Genomic DNA, 21,627 nt, shown 5'->3' on the forward strand with positions numbered 1-21,627 from the left:
TGGATCACTTGAGGTCAGGAGTTTGAGACCAGCCTGGGCAACATGGTGAAAACTTGCCTCTACTAAAAAATACAAAAATTAGCCTGGCATGGTGGCGCGTGCCTATAGTGCCAGTTACTTGAGGGACTGAGGCACGAGAATCACTTGAACCTGGGAGGCGGGGGTTGCAGTGAATTGAGATCCTGCCACTGCACTTCAGCCTGGGTGACAGGCAACAGAGCAAGACTTCGTCTCCAAAAAAAAAGGGCTAACAAATGGGGGCTGCAGGGAAGGGTCTTGTCAGACAGTTGCTCCTCCCCATCCTGATGCAGAGGAAACTGGGCCAGTCAGATCTGCTGCAGCCACAGCTGAAAACTGAATTTCTCTTGGCTGCAGCCTCTGGAGATGTGGTCATAGCCCTTTTTTCATTTTAGCCTGTTTCCTTTCGGCAGGTAAGAGTCATGTCTCTCGGTTATTCTCAGCAGTTTCCAGAGAGACTCAAGCTGTTGCCAGGTAGATTTGGGGCACCCCAGACATTCAGAGGGTCTGAGGATTTTGGAAGTGATTTCCATGTTCAGAAATTCCCAGCTGAGCAGCCCAGCAACTGCCTGATCACAGCGTTGAGCAGGGAGGGGCCACGCTTGGCAACTCAGGTGTAGGTGCTGAGCACGCTGAGGCCAGGTACCTGCCCGTGTCCCAGGTATCCAGGATGCTTGTTGATGCTGCTGTCCCCGGAGCCATGTGAGAGGGTTTGGGGGCAGTTCCAAATGGAGGAGGATGGGCCCTCTGTACCCTCCATCAGTCTGGGGAGGTCTGGAGGACCCAAAATGAGAGGATGGAGTCAGTGGCCCGAATCCCCTGGTGAGTGTGCATGGAGCCCAGGATAAGCAGCAGGGGAGCCTTGGAGAATAGGGGGAACTGGGCTCCACCATGCTCCCATGGGAGGCTAGGACCTCAGAGGCCTCTGGGGTCCAGGTCTGTATCTATATCTACCGTGGGTGGGGCCACTGGGATCAGAACCCAGACACTGAGGCCAGGCCTGGGGACTGAGGGGTCCTCCGAAGGCTGAGTCACCTGGGCAGCCTGAGAAAAGGATGGGGCTCCTGTGGCTCTTTCTGCTCCTCTCCGGCTGCCTGTCTGGGTCTGCAGGTGCCTGGTGAGCCTCCAGGCATAGCTCCAGCCCACAGGACGTTAACTCTCTGGGAAGCTCCCCACTCCACCAGGCTTGGTTGCATCCTCCCTGCCCGTGCACTTGCTGTCCTCTCTCCTCTGCCTAGATTTACGACACATGTCACCACTTCTCTGAAGCCCTCTCTAGAGTCCTGGGGTTATACAGTCATGCAGCAAACATTTATTGAGCATCTACTATGTGCTAAGCACTTAATGCCATGCTGGAATAAACACAGGCTCCACTTCCATGGGAGAGAGGGATGCCAGTCATGTGGTGAAAAACGCAGTTTGAAATTGTGACATGCGCTTTGATGGACAAATAGAGGAGGCTGTGGGAGTATACAGACTGGGAGGGCCCTGATGGGTCTGAGGACCACAGTCCCCGGAGTGAGTCCTGCCTCTCACTGACCCACCGTGGGACATCACACAAAGCTCCCTTTGGTCCCTTTCCCTTTGTGGGCATCCATCTATCTGGGGTTCTGCCTCCAAGGGGCTGTGAGATCGGCTCAGCTCTGTGTGAGTTACAGTGTCAAAAAGAGAGGCTAGGGATACAAGAGAAGAGGAAGGGAAGGGAGGGCAGGGCAGGGGAGGGGAGGGGAGGGGAGGGGCTAGAGCTGCTCTTCTTGGGACTCCCTGGGACCCCTGGCTTTGTAGCTAAATAGGACATAGGAAGTCTGGACCCAGATGGGAGCCCCTCAGTGGGCTGGTGCAGCCCCTCAGCCCCTGGGCTGGTCCTGCCCCTGAGCACCAGGAAGACCCCTGCCCCTTGACCTGACCAGAGCCCCACTCAAGCCTTAGATTCCAGGGGCCAAGTCTGGGCTTTGCAGCCTGCGGGGTTTTCAATAGGCTGGAGGGCCTCAGGGGCGGGGCAGAGGAAGGCTCCAGGTCCAGAACACACACATGACATCTGGAGGCCTCATGGACCTGTGACACCCTCAAACATGCCTTCATGAGTGCACACCCCTGGCCACAGGCAGCTGCCCAGGCCAACTCCTGCAGGGCTCCTCTTTGCAGGCCTGGCTGCTCTCCTGCCTGACCCCCAGCACACCCACTTTCAGCTAGGATCCCAGCCCAGCCTCCCGCAGGCTCTGGACTCCAGCCCAGAGGCCTGGGGTCAGGGATGAGGGGCAGGGCACTGGGAGGAGCCGGCCTAGAACATGCAGGAGGTGTGCCTACTGGAGTGCGGGCGCTGAAGACCCAGCTCCGTGTGTGGCCCCCGGCAGCTCTCCCCACTGCCTTCCTATTCCACAGCTCAAATCTCAGTCCAGGACAGGGCTGGGACCCAGTGACCCTCAAACTCTCCGGGGACTCTCAAATGGTCTGCTTGAGCTCAGACATTTAAAGCCAGGTCTTGGCAGCCACAGACATTGGGAGGATGAAGGGTGAGGCCCTGGGAGGCTCGGGAATGGGATTTGGCCAGGCAGCTATGACCTGGCCCCTTCTGCTTCCTCCTGGTTTGTGGCTCAGTTTGGCCCTGGGATAGGCTCCTGTGGGTCCCAGACCTGCTCCCCTCCCCTTAGGTTCTGCCAATAGCCTCCTCGCTCCCTGCTGGAGGATGTCTAACTCCTCAGCCAGCCCTCAAGGCCTAGCATGATTGTCCCCTGCCCACCCTGCCAGCTCTCCTCTCCTCCGCTTCCCTGTCCCTTCCAGCCTCGAGGAGAGCTAGAAGTTTCTGAAGTGCACAGTGCCCTTCCTCTCAGCAGCAGGCTTTTTGCCCAGGCTGTTCCTTCTGCCTGGAATGCCCTTCTTTGCTGTCTCCTGGGTTAGCGCTTTACTTCTTCTCAAGCCCCAGACTGCCTACTCCATGAGGTCTTCTGATTGTCACCTGCCACCAGCACAGCCTCTGCCTCCTGGCCTATCTCTGCCCAGGCAGGTTCTGGGCCTGAGAGTTCACTTCATGCCATACCTGGGTGCATGAACTCAACGCCCCAGACCTGGACGTGCTGCCTGTCAGCCTGGTGCCAGCTCCAGTTCTGGTCTTGCCACCCACTCCCTCCCCACTCACAGGATTTAGAAACAAATCTGTGTATTTTCAGACAACACGTAGGGTGGTCAGAGTAGGTACCATTGTTGGTATAACTCAAAGAAACTCCTCCTTGCTCCCAGATAGCTCCTCTGATGGCCCATGGGATGGGCTGCCATGGGACTGCCCAAAAGACTACCGATAGGGTTTTGATCCTTTAGGGACAACAAAATTATCCTTCTTAAGAGTCCCTGGCCGGGCGTGGTGGCTCACACCTGTAAATCCCAGCACTTTGGGAGGCCGAGGCCAGTGGATCACCTGAGGTCAGGAGTTCAAAACCAGCCTGGCCAACATGGTGAAACCCCATCTCTACTAAAAATACAAAATTAGCTGGGCATGGTAGCACATGCCTGTAATCCTAGCTACTTGGGAGATTGAGGCAGGAGAATCGCTTGAATCTGGGAGGCAGAGGTTGCAGTGAGCTGAGATCGCGCGATTGCACTCCAGCCTGGACAACAGGAGCAGAACTCTGTCTCAAAAAAAAAAAAAAAAAAAAAAAGGGGTCCCCAGTGAGTATGCAAACACCCCTGAGCAGGGCACCTCTTAAGACAGTGCTGGCAGAACAGAACTGAGCTTGCCACATGCCCCTTTCCACACCTATGGCAGACATCACAAATCAATCACCCAAAGACTGTATTGAGGATCCTCATAGACTGTGTTGAGGATTCAGGGGCTGAGTTCAAGTTCATTCCCACTGGATGAAGGTAGAGGGTACCAGTTGGCCAGACCTATTTTGTGATGTGAAACAAATTTGTGCTGGAATCTCTGGGCTCTGGGTCATCTAGTCTATCCCCTTGCCTTCTAAAGGGACAGCTCCAAACTTCCCATGCTAAGGAGGCTTCCAGCCTCCTTTGGGCTTCCTGACTTTGTCTGGGACTATGAGGGCAGTGTGGGGAACAGAATGAGGCCCTTGCACCTGCCTGTTTGAACCTGCCCAACTGCTCGGGAGCTGTGTGACCTTGGGTTCATCTCTTGCTTGCTGAGCCTCAGCTTCCTTATCTGTAATGGAGGCAACAGTAGCCGCCTCCCTGGGGAGGACGATTAAATGAGATCATGAGTGTAAAGCCTGGCACACAGTAGGTGCCCAGTAAGGGTGTGGGTGTCTTGACTCCTATCTACCCACCCTCTCCAGCCTGGTGGGTGTGGTTTTGACTGGCCGACTTACACTTGACTTCATTTCCTGGCTCTACTCTGGACCCACCTCCTACTCTTTCTGTTCCTCTGCAGAAGGAAATCTCATTCACCACCCGCCCGGCCTGTCCCCGGGTCCCACTTCCTCGTCCTTCCAGTATCTGGACCTGCCAGGATCTGACTGTTTTGCTGTGGTCCAAGGCAGACAATCTGGAAGTCCCTGAATTAGTTTAGGGAGCATCCCCTACTCTCAAGAGATGGGAAGACTGAGGCCCAGGCTGCAGAGGGGCTGCCCAAGGCCTCCTAGCACCTGGGATTCCCACTCTTCTTCCAGCAAGCCCTTCATGATTTACTCACTTAACACCAGCTCGAACCTGGATCAGGACAGACTTTTTAGTATCTCCTCAGCCAGAGGTGGAAGCTCCTGAGGGCAGAACCTGCCTCCTAGAACATTCCTTCCCCTGGTATCACTGGGCTCCTGGCTTGTCCCTGTGCCTGCCTCTGTGGCCTGGAGTGCTCTGCTTTTCCCCTCTCTGAGCTTCACTGTGGAGTGTGGCATGGATTGTGGGTCAGAAGGGACCGCACTCACACCCTGCTTCTACCTTGTGTTGGTTGTGTGACCTTGGCCTGGCTGCACAGCTTCCCTCAGCCTTGGTGGTCCCATCTGTCAAATGGGAATTCTAGTCGCTTCAGCGTGACTGAGGGGGTGCAGAGAGAGGATGCAGGGAACAGGCATGGGTCCATGTGGGCAAAAAGGCCCAAGATTCTTCCTGGGACGGTGTCTGCTGTGTCCCCTGGGTGTCCCCGAGTCAGCAGTGAATCATCCAACTTTGCAGAAAATGTGTGGCCCCCTCTGGCTTCCTGCCCTCACGTCCGGCCCTTGTTTAGTAACACAATAGCTCAGGCTGAGGCTGCAGGCAGGCAGCTTAACCCCTTCCAGGCCAGTATACACCTCCCCTACCCCTCATCACCGTAAGCTGAAATTGGTAGGGCCGCTCAGGGACTCAGCAGCTCTTGGGCCCCTTGGAGGATACTCGCTGCCCTCCAGGGCAGGCAGAGGAGAGTCCCAGGCTCCCCACCACCTCAGGATGGACCAGGGCTCCTGGCCCGGGCTCCAGTGGCCTGTGGTTGAAGAGCCTTCCAGGTACACCCTCAACGCCTCAGAGCTGCCTCCCTGGGAATGGCCTTCCTCTCTGGTCAGAATCCTATCTGCCCATCACACATGAGAAACGTCCACGCTGGGGAGGGAGCCTGGCATGGAGCAGGTGCCCAGAGGTGCTCGCAATGTCCTCTCACTTGCACCCCCTTCCTGGTACCTGCTGGGCACCTGAGGACCCCTCCCTGATGGGGTGTTACCATACCTCAAGGGTCAAAACCTTTATGACGTTCACAGTCAGGATCGGCTCTGGGCTAGCAGGAAAATCCAGCCACTATTCCTTAAAGATCCCATGTTATGTGCCATTCCCAGCACCAGGGATTTAGATCACCTCACTTAATTGACTAAGGAAACACTGTTTCTGCATTTCACAGACGAGGCACTTGAGATCTGGGGAAAGAGCCTGGGCTTTGGAGTATGAGATCCTGGTTCAAATCCCCACACCGGCTCATATGTTTCCAAAGCTCAGTTGCTTTCACTGAAATATAAAGAAATAATATATCTACCTTGTGGAGTTGTTAATGGTAAAATAATGAACTCCACATCATCGCTTGTTCCCCACTGTGGTTTGGAAACTCTGGGTAACCTTCCCAAGGTCACCCCAGAGCAAATGGCAGAGCTGGGATCTGTACCCAGGGCAGTTGTCTCCAGGCCAGGCTCTTGGCCCAGACCTCTTGCTTCCAGGGCACTTCCTGAGCTGTGAGGGCCTTGGGGCTCTTGGGCCCTAGCCTTTGAAAGGGTGCCTGGGGGAGGAATGGTGGGCCACTGTCCAGACTACAGCTCCCTTGACACATAGTGGGCCCCGATGGTGTTTGGGCAGGGAAAGGCAGGACCGCAGGTGCCCAGAGCCAGTGCTCAGCTTGCCTATCCTGAAATGGGAGCACTGGCTTGATAGAGAGGGGCCGAGGCTCTGAGCTCCCCTTTCAGGGCCCCTCCCCAGATCCCAGCATAGAGCTTTAGTGGCGTATGGGTGGGGGGCTGAGGAGGGTGGTGTCAGGACTTCGTAAATCCTCTCCAGTAAGGGTAAGGGCATGGAGGGGGGCCAAGGCCTGGGTGCCAGTCCTCTGCCCCGGCATGCTGGGCAACTGGGGCAGAATCCTGCCTTCTCTGAGCCTGGCACGGAGGAAGGCCAGTGGGCCTTTTTGAGTTGGAGAGTACAGTTGTGGGAGAGCCGAGCCCTTGCCCTTCCCCCCTCAGCCCCAAGATGCCCATTTGTGCCCTTGGCACCACCTCTGGGTGCACCTTCCCCGGTCCTGCTCTGAGCCTCAAGGAGGCCCAGCATGCTCTCGAGGAGCCTCTCTGTCCTGGGAGCGGGACGATGCCCATTCTACAGATGGGGAAGCTGAGGACCCTCCCACCTCGGGCGCAGGGTGGCGGGTCTGGGGTGGAGGGGAGTGTGGGAGCCCCCACTCACCGTGCCTGTGGGCTGAGGGATGTTTCTGTTCCGTTGGACTGCCTGTCCGTCCAGGGCTGAGCGTGAGTGGAGCTCTGTGGAGCCCGTCAGCCAACCGTGTCTGGAGGGGAGCCACACCCCGCTGGCGAGGGAGGTCTGGCTGCCTCCCCTTCAGGTTTTCCAGCTGGCCCTGGCCCACTTCCCCCCGGGATGGTTTCCTGTTATTGTTCCTTTGTGAGGGCTGGGCTGGCTGCAGATAGGCAGGTCCCCCGGTGGGCGGCCGCCTCGGCCCTGGATGGCTGTCTCCACAGAGGGCTGGCCCTGGACCCCGCCTGGGGCACCCCACTTGAACCCCAATGCCCGGCCTCAGCTCTGGGACTCTGAGCCCAGCACCTGCCAAGAGCCTGGCTGTGGGGACCCGTGGGTGCAGCATCACATTTAACCCGCCTTGGGATGCTGCAGGCAGGTGTCATCACCCCCATTTTATAGCCTGGGAAGCTGAGGCTCAGTGGGTTTAAGGTGCTTATCCACCCAGCTGGGGTATAACAGAGCCAAAAATCTAGTTGGGGTCAGCCTAGCCCCAGAATTTGATTTTCTGTGGTGACCCATGATGTCTTTGTGGGCATGGACTTTAAAGGTGATAGGGAGGCTTCAGGAGATGGGAAAGGACAGCAGCTCTTGGCTCTGGAGGACCAGGTTGGCTTCTCCCGGTCAGGGTGGGCGTGGACTCCAGCTCTAAGGCACCAGCCTTGGTCTGTAGGGGACATTTTCATTTAGGGATATTGGGTGGAGTCAAGTGACCCAGCTCTGCTTCTGATGTGACCTTGGGCCAGTCGTGTCATCCTGGAGCCACAGTTTCCTCGTCTGTAAAATGGGGATAATCACAGCCTCATCCTCACAAGGCTTTTGACATAAACGAGAGTCAAAGAGGGGCGTGGAAGACAGTGACGCTGAGGCTGGATCAGAGCCCAGCAGAACCAAGAGGCTGGGGAAAGGGAGGGGCCAAGATTCTGCTGACCAGGAGAGACATAGGAGGAGCTTCTCAAAACTACAGAGGACTAGGCTCGCCCCAGATCAACTGATTCGGAATCTCCCAGGGCAGACCCTGGGAATCTGTCCTTTGAAGACTTGCTTCTGTTTTTCCATGGGTGAATGGTTGGGAAGTCCCAAACTTGTTTTATTATATAGCTGGGCAAGCAGAGACCCTGAGAAAGACAGGACCCAGGGCTGTTTAGTAAATCAGAGCAGGAGATGGGGAGTGAGATGGAAGGATATTTTTGGAGGAGGAGGGGATAGTGATTCCTCTGTCTCAGGCAGGTTGAGTTTGAGATGCTCATTAGATACCCAGGTAGAGGTGTCAGGTTGGGGTGGGAGATGGGTGAGTCCAGCCTGGAGTCGAGGTTTGGAACCCATGAGCTTATGGCTGGCATCTGAGGCCATGGGCATGGATGAGCTTGGCGGGAGGGAGGCCTCGGACCCTCTGACATTTGGGGATCCATTAGAAGAGGGTCCTGCGATGAAGGAGGAATGCCAGGAGAGGGCAGAGGAGGAGGGCAGGGGAGTGGTCAGTGGGTCAGCCTGGGGAGCATGAGGGCTGAGACTTCACTTTGGATTTGGAAGATGAGGTCGTCAATGACTGTGACCAGAACAGGTTAAACAGGAAAAGATAGACAAGACAGATTGGAGGGGCTAGAGAAAGGGGGATGGGGATGTGGAGTCATGTGTGACTGTAGCTCCTTCCCCAACTCTTACAGTGAATGGGAGCAGAGAAGTGGGAGGGTTTTTTCTTTTTTCTTTTTAAACTGTGGCAGCACGCTCATATCCCCAGGGAGGATCCAGCAGACGGGAAGACAGATGATGCTGGAGCATGAGGAGCGACCTGCTGGAAGGAGAACAGTCCTTGGGGCGGGATTCTGAGTGGGATCCAGCACATTCAATGGCCGATTGTGGAATGAACAAACAACAGCTCAGCACTTCCTTCTCCAACGGGATTAACTCTGCTTTCTCCTGCCCAGAGGGTGGGCTGGCCACAGAGGAGCCAGGACAGTGCTCTGTCTGCTGTGTACCAGTCCACATCCCCCTCACCCCCGCCCGTGTTGACCGCCTGTCCTCATGGTCTACGTGCCCATGGAGACACACTGGCCTGCGCATTGCGTCCTGCTGGGTGTCAGACTCGGGGCTGGTGGCAGATGGGGACAGGGCCTGTCCTGGCACCATCTGCCAATTCCCTTTGTACTCCCAGTCCATGAGGAAGTTGACTCTGCCCTGAAAACTACTATTCCTGTGGTCCATAAACAAAGGAATGGTGAGCCAGGCATGAGCTGTGGGCCCCGGTGGGGGGGGCATGGGGGTCACCATAGCAGAGGTAGTTGAGACTATAGGAGGGAGGCTGGTGCCTCCTTGGTCCCCCTGAGGATTTCATGCTTGATTTCTGGCACTGCCCAGCCTCTACTCCAACCTCTCTGGAGGCAAAGGAGGTAACAGGAGGGCACAAGGCCAGGAAGTGACATTGGGAGCAAGGAAGGCGGCGGTGGGCCGGCAGGAAATGGGATGGTCTGTGAGACCAGATTAGCAGCAGAGGAGGAAGCAACAGTGGAGGCAGTGGGGGTGGGATGGGGGGCGGGATGACAAGGCCCGGGGACGACCACCCAGCCTCTGCCAGGATAAAGGCTGACCCGGCAGGGAGCGCTGCTTGGGGAAGTACAGGTGTGAGGGTTGCAGACCCAGGTTTGGATCCTAGCATGACCCGTTGCTGCCTGTATGACCTGGGCAGCTGACTTGCCTCTCTGAGCCTCTTTCCTCACCTGGGAAATGAGTTACCTGTTCAGACTTTGCAGGCTGTCTGGAAGATGAAATGAGACCATGAAAATAAATGACAGGACCAGCAAGCCTTACCGAGTGGCTGTTTCTCAAAGCGTGGTCTTCAAGTCATCCATCCTGGGAGAGGGGGATTGAATATGCAGATTCCTTGGACCCCACTCCAGGCTCATGGGGTCAGAATGGCTGGTGATAGAATCCCAGGACTTATGTGTTTGTAGCTCCCCAGGCAACATGTTTGTGTTGTTACATTTGAGGACCATGGCCTTTGTGTGTGCTGCTAATGCACTAAGCTCTGCTTGGGACTCCTCATTCAAACCTCAGGACAACCCTGGGCGGGGGGCGGTACTACTGTTAGGCCCATTATATAGATGGGAAAACAGAGCCTGGGAGTGAAAGGCTTTCTGAGATCACAGTTTGTCAGTGATGGGGTGGAAATTCCAAGTCACGCTTCTGTTTCCAGAGCCCAGTTCCTTACCCAGGGAGCTTTCCCGCCCTGCTGTAGTTGAGTCGGGACACAGCAGGGGTTCCCCAAATGAGACTTCCCTTTCCTTCCTCCCCACAGCGTGAGACACCCAGGGATGGGGCAGGAAAACGATGCCATCAGCTTCGGCAGGCGCGGTCCTGGTGAAGCCTTGCAGCCTCATGCCTCAGGACTTTGCCCATGCTGTTCCACCTTGTGTGTTTCCTTCTCTTTCCTTCCTCACCTGTGCACAGAGCCCCATCAAAGCCACCCAGATCTCATTCTCTCTAGGCTCCACTCCCTCTTCTGAGCTCCCAGGACACTTTATACAGGCCTCATTCACAACCTTCCTCTCCTTTCCCAGCGGGATTGTGTCCTATTTGGGTGCTTATCCCTGGCACCTGGTAATAGTTGAGTACTCTCCAAATGTGAACTTGAAACTGTGTACTCGTTAGAACCGGCAGTCAGCCCACTGCTCCCTGGGTTGCAGGGACCGGCGGGGAGACTCGAGTGTTTCGTGTTCCAAGGCAGGTGATGGTCTGATGGCAGGGGGCTTGATGAGCCTGTGTGCTCAGTTACGGGCAAGGGAGAAACCCTTTTGCCCAGCTGGCTGTGCTGTGCTGAGGGGCGGACTCACCTCCAGGGAACATAGAATAGGGCTCACCTGAGGTAGTCTCAGAATGGGCTCAGAAGGAGGAAGAGCAGGAAGGAGGAGCAGGGAGGGGTCTTATCCTCAGCTGTGATTTATAAGGAACAGAACGCTTGTGATGAGGGCTGCAGGCCCAGCTGAGGACTCCTCCAAGCAGGAACTGGGCCAAGCTCACTTTGGGGTGCCTGGATCTGAGCTCAAGGTGACCATCGGGCAGGGATGAGGAGCCCACTTTTTGAATGAATGAATGAATGAATGAATGTGTGAATAGTGAATGAATGAGTGGATGAAACACTGGTATGTTGAGGCAGACACAAGGTGCGGGGTTGGGTCTGTGCCTGTGTTCTGTGGTATGCTCTGATGGACAGTGGGTCCTTTTCCCTAAGGCTTCAAGGAGTCATCAAATCCATCCATCCATCCATCCATCAATCAACCAGTCCCTCAGTCCTGGTTGGTGCCCAGCTCTGCGCCAGGCTGGGGATGGGGATCTAGGGAATTAAAAGAGACAGTCCTGCAATAAGCTCTGAGGCTGGGCTGGAGTTAAAGTCACCAGAACTACCTTGAGCTCCTCCTATGTGTCATCCCTGTCTCAGCCTCTGTCTCTTATTTCTAATACTTCACGGGTTCCTTAAGAGGGTTGAGAATCTGCCCATTTTAGAGAATTCGGTAACAGCCCAGTGTGGCACTGCCTGGTTCACACCAGGCTTGTGTGTGTGTGCCGAACCTTGCTGAATACTTGAGATTCGATCTGAGGCTTCCCTCCTTCGAGCCTTTCCCATGCTGTCCTCCCCCACGCTTTCCTTCCTCCCTCTACAACCCAAATCTCCCAGCCCATCAGTGCTCAGATGAAACGCGCCGGCCCCCATGCAGCTTCCAGACTCCTGTTCTGAAAAGCATCTTATCCCCGCGAAGCTTCTGCCACACTCTGTCTGTCTATGCATTCCACCTCCATTTTCTCATGTAATGATGCTTCGCAATAGCCCTGAGAGAAGTAAGTGCTATTTGTATTCCCATTTCCCTGATGAAAGAGCTGAGGCTCAGAGAGGCTGAGTAACTTGCTCGAGGTCACAAAGCGTCTGAGTAGAGCCAGGATTTCAATGCTTACATTTCTGTTCCCAGTTTAATGCTCACTCTATAGCACCACACTTCTTCTGAGAACTTGCCATTGTTCACCAATGTTTTATGTTCATTTGTTACTTATTTATTTATTTTTTGAGATGGAGTCTCGCTCTGTCCCCTAGGCTGGAGTGCAGTGGCGTAATCTCGGCTCACTGCAAGCTCCACCTCCAGAGTTCATGCCATTCTCCTGCCTCTGCCTCCCGAGTAGCTGGGATTACAGGCACTCGCCACATTTGTTATTTAAAAAATACACTTGGTGCCCAGGCTTTGCCTAGCCCTGTGCTAGGCATGGAGACGTGGAGGTGACTTGGGCTGGGTCCTTGTCTTTGATGTGTCCCGGTCTGGTGGGAGAGACAGACACCAAGACATGTACGAAACACACTGGGTGGGGCTGGGTTGGTGACAGAGGTGTGCACCCTGAGATGAGGGTGCCTGGAGGAGGTGGCCTGGGAACTGCTGGAGGACTGCGTCCCCAAGCTGATCTGAAAGAATGAGCAGGAGGTCACCAAAAGCGGAGTGCGGGAAGGGCTCTGCAGACATCAGAATGGCAGGGTCAAAGGCAAGGAGGCCTCTTAGGGAAGGAGAAGACATTTCAAGGGGTAGGGGAGCACTGACGTGCTGAGAGGGGAAGAGGGACTGGCTGGGGAGGAGGCCAGGTGGTGGAGCGCCTGTCACACCACACTGAGGAGCTCAGGCAGGGCACCGCTGGGGGCCTCATGCCAGCCAGGGACCCAAGGATCCCTGGATTTTAGGAGAGGCGCCCCCCTCCGTGTCCTCATGCAGCTGCCTGCTGGCAGGGCCACCTCCTGTGGGCTGTGGTCAGGCCAAGGAGAGGCCACCGACTAGGGAACCGCAAGTGATCGCGGCTCAGAATTCAGCCGCTGGAGCTGGGTGAGGAAAGGGCTAAGTGCAGCCTCTCTTTGGCCAGGAAAGGCCGATTGAACAGGGTTTGAATTCCCGACAGTGAGAACAATACCTTGCCGCAGCCGGGAGGGAGGAGGGCTGCCCAGAGTGCTTCCCCAGATGTTTCTCACTTTTCTCTCACAACATCCTGAAAAGGCTGTTAGGGAAGTGGTGCTCCCAGGGGCGGAGAGAAAGTGGTGCCCTGTGGTTATGTGCTGGGGCACATCTGCTACTTACAGTCTGGCTGATCCTGGACCAGCCACATGGCCTTTGGTGCCTCAGTTTTCCCTTCTGTAAAATGGGAATGATGGCTTGCCTTCCTCCCAGGGTTGCTGAAAGGACTCATTGAGAAGATGCATGTAAAGTGCATAGAATAGTCTCTGGTATACAGTGGGTGCTCAATGCATGTTTGTCATGACAGTGATGCCACAGATAGGTTAATGGTGGGGGCACCTGTGAGTGTGTGAGGACGACCGTGTATACATGTGAGTGTGTTAGCATGGGCATGGCATGTGCACGGTGTTTGGCAATCGTGTGGCTACACGTGAATATGCAAGAACACCCATGGAGTGTGCAAGGCGTCCACATGGATGTGACTGCATGTGCTGTGTTCGTGGTGCATGAGTGGGCTGAGAGGTGCAGTCAGGTCGAGGCCTTGGCCAGCATCTTCCTCCTCCATTGTCTGGAGTCATTGGTCACCCCACTGCCCAAGCCTTCTGTGTATCCATCGTCTGCGGAGGCCCAGAGAGGGCAAGGCCTTCCTTGGGGTGGCCCAGTGAGCCGGGCAGGGCAGGGTGGGACCAAGGGCCCTGCCTCGCTGTCTGGAGGGCAGGCTTGAGTCTGGAGGAAACCTCGTCCAGCGGAAGCCAGGGCTTCCTGTTTCTAGACCCTGCATTCCTTGTGCCCTCTATCGAAGCATCCTGGAAAACAATAGGTTGGAGGCTGCACCATCTGTGCGGCAGGAAGGTGGGTCAGTCCCTCCCACCTCTTGATGGGGCAAGCAGACATGGCTCTGGCAGCAGCCCTCAGCTGGGCAGTGTGGCAGCAGGCCCAGAACCAGGCAAGCCCAGGCCATCTGCGTCCTGCCTCTCTGGGTCTCTTCTCTAGGCCATCTCTATATCCCTCAGTGCATACTGCACTCTGTGGCCTGAGTCGAGTCCTGTGGGCAAAACCCAGCTAGGGGAGGAGGCGTCTGAGCTGGTCCTGGGGAAGGAAGCTGCTAGGAAAAACTCAAGTCCGATTGGATGGGACTGACTGCACAGGCTGGTGGAGGCCTCGAGGATCCTCCAGCTTCACCCACCTGCCATGCCACTGAGAACCAAGAGCGAAAAAAGAGAGGCTCCGATCAGTCAAAAGAAGGAATCCTCCCAGCCTCTGTGCTTTAGCCCCTTATGCATAGGCGTGTCTCTGAGCCTGTTAACTCTTGGTTTACGTACAGTCCTAACAAGTCCGGTTCTCCAGGGCAGAGGGGCACAGTGGTAAGAGCAGTGGGCTTGGAACCGGAAGCCCCAGTTTTCTGATCCCATGCTCTGCCGCTGACTGCTCACCAATGCTTTTTGTCTCAGTTTTCTCCTTTGTGAAAAGGTTGTACTTTGCCATGTTTTGCTGAACTCACAGGCGGCTGGAGTGGGTCACTGAGTAACAATTCTCCAAGTGCTTTGTAAACTTGGATGCCTCTCCCATTCCCAGGGAGGGCACAGAAGCTCTGGGCTCCACCCCTGCGTCTTGTCCCATGCGGTGCTTCCATTCGGCGGTTCCTAAGTTGTATCCTTTGTAATAAATGAGTAATCAAAAGTAAAGCCCTTTTCTGGGTTCTGTGAGTCATTCTAACAAATTATCGAATCCGAAAGAGGGCTGTAGGCAACCCCGAGCTTGTAGTTGGGCAGGCAGAAGTGTGGCTCACCTGGGGACCCTGCTTGTGGCTAGTGTCTAAGCCTTTATTAACCTGCGAAGTCTGCACTAACTCTGGGTAGTTAGGGTCAGAAATGGCTTGAATTATTGGAAACCCAAGTGGTGTTGGAGAATTGGACAATTGGTTGTTGTTAGGAAAAAACCCACACAGCTTCCTTTGGGTCAGGCATGGAGCCTAGTGGTTTTTTTTTAGGGGGCTGGGCAGTTGTTCAGGGTGATAGGGTCTTGCTCTGTCACCCAGGCTGGAGTGCAGTGGCGCAATCATGGCTCACTGCAGCCTCGACCTCCTGGGTTCAAGTGATCCTCCTGCCTCAGCCTCCTGAGTAGCTGGGACTACAGGCACATATCACGGATAATTAAAAAAAATTTTTTTTTGTAGAGACAGGGCCTCACTGTGTTGCTCAGGCTGGTCTTGAACTCCTGGACTCAAGCAACCTAGTGTTCTATATGCACCAGCTTACTCACTCTCTCTCTTTCTTTGCAAGACAGTGGTTCTCAAAGTGTGGCCTCAACCAGCAGCCATCAGCAAATCCTGGGGTGCCACCCCAGACCTGCCGAATCAGAAGCTCTGGGGGTGGGACCCAGCAATCTGTGTTACTAAGAGATTCCAGTGATTCTGATGCATGCCCAAGCCTGAGAACCGCTGCCCTGGAGCAGAGATCCTCACTTCAGGCTGCGCCCTGGAACCGCCCAGCCAGCTCCCCTCCCCACGTCCAAGTAGTATCTGGGGCAGTCACACGTGGAGATTCTGATTTAATTGGCCTGGTGGGGGCTGGACTTCACTATTTTATTTTTTTGAGACAGAGTCTTGCTCTGTCGCCTAGGCTGGAGTGCAGTGGCTCGATCTCGGCTCACTGCAACCTCTGCCTCCCAGGTTCAAGCAATTCTCCTGCCTCAGCCTCCCGAGTAGCTGGGCTTACAGGTATGCACCACCACACCCTGCTAATTTTTTTGTGTTTTTAGTAGAGATGAGGTCTCACTATGTTGGCCAGGCTGGTCTCGAACTCCTGACCTCAAGTGATCCCACCTGCCTCGGCCTCCCAAAGTGCTGGGATTACAGGTGTGAGCCACCATGCCTGGCTGACTTCACTAGTTTTTAAAGCTCCCCAGGAGGTTAATATGCTCCCAGGTCTTTCAGCATTACCTTAGGAGGTAGCTACCTCTCTTAGATCCATTTTGCAGGTGCATAGGTTCTGGGAGATTAAAGGATGTGCCCAAGTTATATAGCCATGTAAAGGGATGCGGAATTCTAAATCCCTGCCTTTCCACTTCCCCTCCTTCCTCCCATTCATTGCTTTTTGCTTTATTTAAAACTGTGTAGTTTCCCAAACAACTTTCTTTGGAAAATTAAACAATTCCTGATGTCGCCACCTAGTGGCCAGCGATGAGAACAGATGAGCCTCTTCCCGGCTCGGCAAGATGGGGCTCCCAGAGGACCCACGTGGGAAGAGGAAAGGCCATCGTTCATAGATGCTCAGGCAGATGCTTTTGGGACACTTGGGTTCATTTTCCCAAAAGGTGCCCTCTCAGAAGGACAGTAGAATGAAGATGGGTTTCGTGTTTAAGAGCTGTTGGGAGTTCACGCATGAACCCCAGGAGAGGCATGAGGTGTGGTCCCCAGGCAGGCGGAGGCAGAGAGGGAGCTGGGATGAGGGGGATTCACCTGAGCAGGAGAGCTTGACCCTCCTGCGGGGGCTGGCAGACCTTTGCTTGGGCACTGATTCATTCCACCATCAGCCACCGTGGGCCAGGTCTGAGGCTGCACTGGCCTCCAGACATCAGGGGAGAAGCACAGAGTATTCCAGGTGCTCAGTCCTTCATGATCCAAGCTGGTCTGTTCTTGGCCATGGGCAGAAGCTCCTGTGGAGGCTGTTGGGGTGAGGAGAGGGTCGTGCTTCCAGTGGGGGACCTGAGGTGGCTGTGGGGGAGGGGGACAGCTTCTTGGAGCCTGTGCCCAGGGTCTGAATAGGAGCCCACAGGTATGACTCAAATCCAATGGCTGCTCCCCACCTGCTGGCTCTTGTGGGGCCAGACAAGAGGCACCAGGGGACGTCTCGGGACTGGTGTGCTTGGGGTTCTCACCATGGCAGGGCATGGAGAGAAGTAAAGCTGTCTGAGAAAGGAGGGAGTGACTGACTATGCTCAGGGCACTCATAGGGTGGAATTCTTTTGTAAAAATAAATCTCAGTGGACAAAAGAGATATAAGGGCTTGTACTATTGAAAGGCAAAGCCTCTAGCCTGGAAGCTTACCATAGATTTCATGTCTTTGCTTCTCCATGTAAACGCTGTTTTAGCATCTGTTGTGTATCAATCTCATCTGATTGCAGCCTCTTTTATTCCCAAACACATATTCACACCTCATGGGAGCCAAAAATTTCCTAGGAATACAGTTTGGGACACATTGGCCCCAAGGGAGGTCTCTAGTGGTATGCTGCAAGATTCTATTCCAGGTCCATCTAGACCAGCCTTCTTTTAAAAAATTAATGAATGAATTAATTATTGAGACAGTCTTGCAGTGTCACCAGGCTGAAGTGCAGTGGTGTGATCTGATCATGGCTCACTGCAGCCTCAACCTCCTGGGCTTATGGCAGCCTTGACTGCTCAGGATCAAGCTGTTGTCCCACTTCAGCCTCCTGAGTGGCTGGTACGAGAGGTGTGTACCACCATGCTCAGCTAACTTTTAACATTTTTGTAGAGACAGGGTTCCTCTATGTTGCCCAGGTTGGTCTCAAACCCCTGACCTCAGGTGATTCTCCCACCCCAGCTTCCTAGTGTTGGGATTACAGGTGTAAGCCATTGTGCCTGGTCTGGACCAGCATTCTTTATCATCCACTTAGAGGAAGACGATTTTCTACTAATCCAATCAATGGGCTCTTTAAACGCTGATGAGATGGAGGATGGGCTGGACAACAGGGTCAGGATCCAGAGGTCTTGTCAGGGTGAGGAAATGGTTCAAAATATCAATAGGAAACATTACAAGGATGAGTTGAGGGCCCTGTATTTGGGATTGAAGAAAAAAAGTCCAAAGCAGCTGCCCAAAGATGGGAGACAAATATGAGAGAAACTGAGGACGACTTGGTCAATGGTTGGGATAATAATAGTATTAATAAAGTAATGATAGCTGACATGGATGACGTTATTTGGCCTTCACAACAATGCATGAGGCAGGCATTATTATTGATCCCTATTTGACAGACGGGAAAATTGAGGCTCATACAGCTTAAATAACTCAGAACCTCCCTCAGGGCCTGCTGGTACCATGTTCATTCCTTTCAGGGCATGCAGAGAATGTACAGGAAACAACTATGGGAAAGTTTAACCTAAAGTAGAATAGGGTCGGATGCGGTGGCTCACGCCTGTCATCCCAGCACTTTGCGAGGCCGAGGTGGGCGGATCATCTGAAGTCAGGAGTCCGAGACCAGCCTGGCCAACATGGTGAAACCCCGTCTCTACTAAAAATACAAAAATGAACCAGGTGTGGTGGCAGGCACCTGTAATCCCAGCCACTTGGGAGGCTGAGGCAGGAGATTTGCTTGAATCTGGGAGGTGGAGGTTGCAGTGAGCCGAGATCTCACCACTGCACTCCAGCCTGGGTAACTGAGCGAGACTGTCTCAAAAACAAAAAACAAAAAACAAAAAACAAAAAAAAAAAAAGAAAGAAAAAAAAGTAGAATAGGAAGCCATGGAGGTAGTGAGCTCCCCATCCTTAGGGGATGTTCAAGTGTAGGCTGGAAAACCCTGGCAGTGCTGTTGTGGTAAGGATCTCAGCAACAGATAGGGTCTAGAAAAAAATAATATTTAAGGTCCCTCTTTCCTCTGCAATTCTATAATTCTGTTCTAGCAACTTATTTCTTTAAAGTCAAGTTTATGATACGGGAGGACTATATTTTTTACATGAGGAATGTATGCATTATTTATAATACTTTGGGGTTTCATCTATGACAAATATGCTCACTATATTTCCGAGTTCTAGGACTTGTGACAAATTTTACATGACCATTTAGGGTTTACATTTTCAGCTGATTATTAAGACATTTATAGTTTTTGCACATTTATATTTATGACATTGGGTTGGTCATATTTATGATGTACTGGACGCCAAGTCATTGGTCAGGAAGGCCGGCTGAATATCTTAACATTGTTTCTGTGGGAAAACATGTCTTGCTTTATGGTAATTCATTTTATGATGTGGATTCAGAAACTCAGCGAATTTACTCTGGGAGAAAAAAGTCTACAGCTACGCAATTTGGGGAAGTCTCATAGATTTAGAGGCAGACAATCTCGAGTTAGCTATGTGGCTTGGGTGAGTTTCTCAACACTTCTGTGCCTCAGTTTCTGTATTTAGTAATCTGAGCCAGGGAGTGGGAGGAGGACACACATACCCTCCCCAACATTGCTGAGGTGGTGGTTTCTGTTTTGCTTTTACTTGGCACATGGGAGGGACTCAGCCCTGAATCTTCCCTCTCTCTTGTCCTCCTTGGATTTGCTGGTGGTACCTTGGGAACCATGTGCCTTGAAGGCTGCTTTCCCAGAGGGGCTCCAGCTTTTGGGAAGATTCCCAGGAATTCTTCCCAGGAATCTTGCCAGGTAGCATTTTTTCAGCACATTAGAATTTTGCTCTGGGCCCCAAACTAAACTTGTTTCACCTTAAATCAAAGAAATCAATCCTCACAGCTGAGCTGTGCTACGACATTGATTTTGACACAGCCTGGCTAATAAATAAGCGGAAAGGCAATAAACATGAGGGAGAATTATCTGTTAGGGAATTGGGGTGGGCAGCTGGGGAATGGGGTGGTGGTGAATTCCCCCCGCCCCCCGCCTCCTTCTCTGCTTTCATCCTGAGACCCTCATCAATTGTGGGGTGAGCAGCAGCAGCAGCAGCAGCAGCAGCAGTGATTCCAGCGGCGCTGCCTTGGCAGGTGGTGGATGTGGGGAAGTGGAGAGGGTCTGGGGGCCTCCCTCAGTGTGACTCTTGGTTGCTGAGACCTGGCTGGCAGAGCAAGGAGACCAGCTTCTCTCTGGCCTTTGGTGCCCGCCTGTGAATCCCAGCCCGTGAGCTGTGTGATCATGGCTATGTGAATTCACCTCTCTGTGCCTTGGTTTTCTCACCCGGAAAACTGGGAACACTTTCAGCAGGCATTGGGTGAGATGCAGGGACAATGTCATCCATAGTCAGTATGCTAAAACGTGTCAGCCTCGGCTATCCCACCCTGGAGATTAAAGAAGCAGCTGTCTGCCAGATGTCCAGCCCTAGTAGGCACGCTGTAAGCAGCCAGTGTTACTATCTGGGAGGTGGACTAATCAGCTTTTGGGGGCCCTGCCCTCAAGTCTTGGGTCCTTCCCCTTCCTCACCATGCTTGTGTCCTGCTGTGGCCCTGGAAACATCTATTGTCACTTTCCCAATTCCCAGGCTCAGAGTTCAGTTGCCTTCTACAGGACGTACTCCCTCCCCAGCACCCACTGCCACTGTTGGCCTCTGTGGGCTCTGTGGGCACAGTGGGGTCTCCAGCTTCTCCTCTTCTTGCATAATTGCATTTGATTGTCGTAGTGTGTTAGTGACTTAGTTACTGGTTAACAGGAACCTCAAATAAATAACTCTCTGCCCCATCTGCTTGCTGGTAGGTGATGAAGAAGAAACAAATGTGAATTTGAAAAGTGATACATTTCCCCCAACATGATTTCTGTCTCCGGTCATAAATGTCAGATAAATGAATCTGTTTTGTGAAGAATCAGCATAGTGGTTCAGGGGAGCATCTGCTGGGCTGTGAATCACGGAGCCTTGGAACGCTCGCTGGCTCTCCCCTGCTTGCTGCGCGGCGCCTGCAGGCGCTGCCTTCCTGCTTGAGTACTGGGAGCCTTGTCAGAAGGGAATGGGGCAATCTCTGCCATCCAGCACTTCCCCTCTCCACCAAACCCAGGCCCTCCCAGGTGCTGTGCCTGTTGGTGCAGATGACTTTGGTCCCCCAGTGTGACCGTCCCCAGAGCCCTGACCACAGCCACCCACCCTATCCCTGGCTTCAGAACAAGGAAAGGTGAAGCTGGCATTTTAGCTCCATGTTTCCTGGCTGTGTGACGTTGGGTGAATTGCTTCCACTCTCTGAGCCTCAGTTTTCTCAGCTATAAAGGGGAATAGTAATGTCCAGAAACAATGTATCCATTTTTGGCACAGGGAGACACAGTGCCTAGGACCCAAGATACTTTTAAGGGATGTGGTTGACAGAATAATGGCCCGTGAAGAGGTCCGCACCTCAATCTCTGGAAACTGACAATGTTATGCCACATGGTAAATGGGAATGAAGGCTGTAGGTGGAATTAAGGTTGCTGATTAGATGAGCTTAAACAGATTTTCCTGGGATGCTCAATGTGATTGCAAGAGTCCTTGAATGTGGAAGAGGGAGACGGAGACTGAGTATCAAAGTAATGTAAGAATGTGATGTGATGTGATGTGATGTAATGTAAGTAATGTGTAAGAAGAGGGAGGTAAGAATGTGTATAATGTAAAGTGGGAGGTACAAATGTGTGTCATGTAAGTAATGTGTAGGAAGAGGGAGGAAGTGTCCACAAGCCAAGGAATGTGGCAGGAAAAGGCAAGGAAATGGATTCTTCCGTAGAGCATCCTGAAAGGCATGCAGCCCTGCCAACACCTTGGTTTTAGCCTAGGGAGACCCATTGCAGACTTCTCACCTCCAGAATTATATGCAGACTTCTCACCTCCAGAATTATAAAGTCATACATCTGCATTGTTTTAAGCCACTAAATTTATGGTAGTTGTCATAGCAGCAAGAAGAAACTAATACAGGTCGGGTGCGGTGGCAAACAGCAGGACCTTGGGAGGCTGAGGCAGGAGGATCACTTGAGGCCAGGTCCACCATGGGCAACATATTGAGACCCCATCTCTAAAAAAGCTTTAAA

The 21,627-nt window shown here is 53.4% G+C and overlaps 1 protein-coding gene across 1 annotated transcript in view; it reads right to left on the reverse strand.

Moving 5' to 3' along the window:
• Positions 1 to 7,076, reverse strand: part of CDH5 (cadherin 5) — a 38,694-nt gene extending 31,618 nt beyond the window's left edge. The window contains exon 1 of the mRNA XM_003916983.3: positions 6,874 to 7,076. The gene's annotated coding sequence lies outside the window, so the exon portion shown is untranslated. The remainder of the gene's footprint in view (positions 1 to 6,873) is intronic.
• Positions 7,077 to 21,627: the final 14,551 nt, after the last annotated feature.

This window comes from Papio anubis, chromosome 18, assembly GCF_008728515.1.
Source record: "Papio anubis isolate 15944 chromosome 18, Panubis1.0, whole genome shotgun sequence".
NCBI lineage: Eukaryota > Metazoa > Chordata > Mammalia > Primates > Cercopithecidae > Papio > Papio anubis.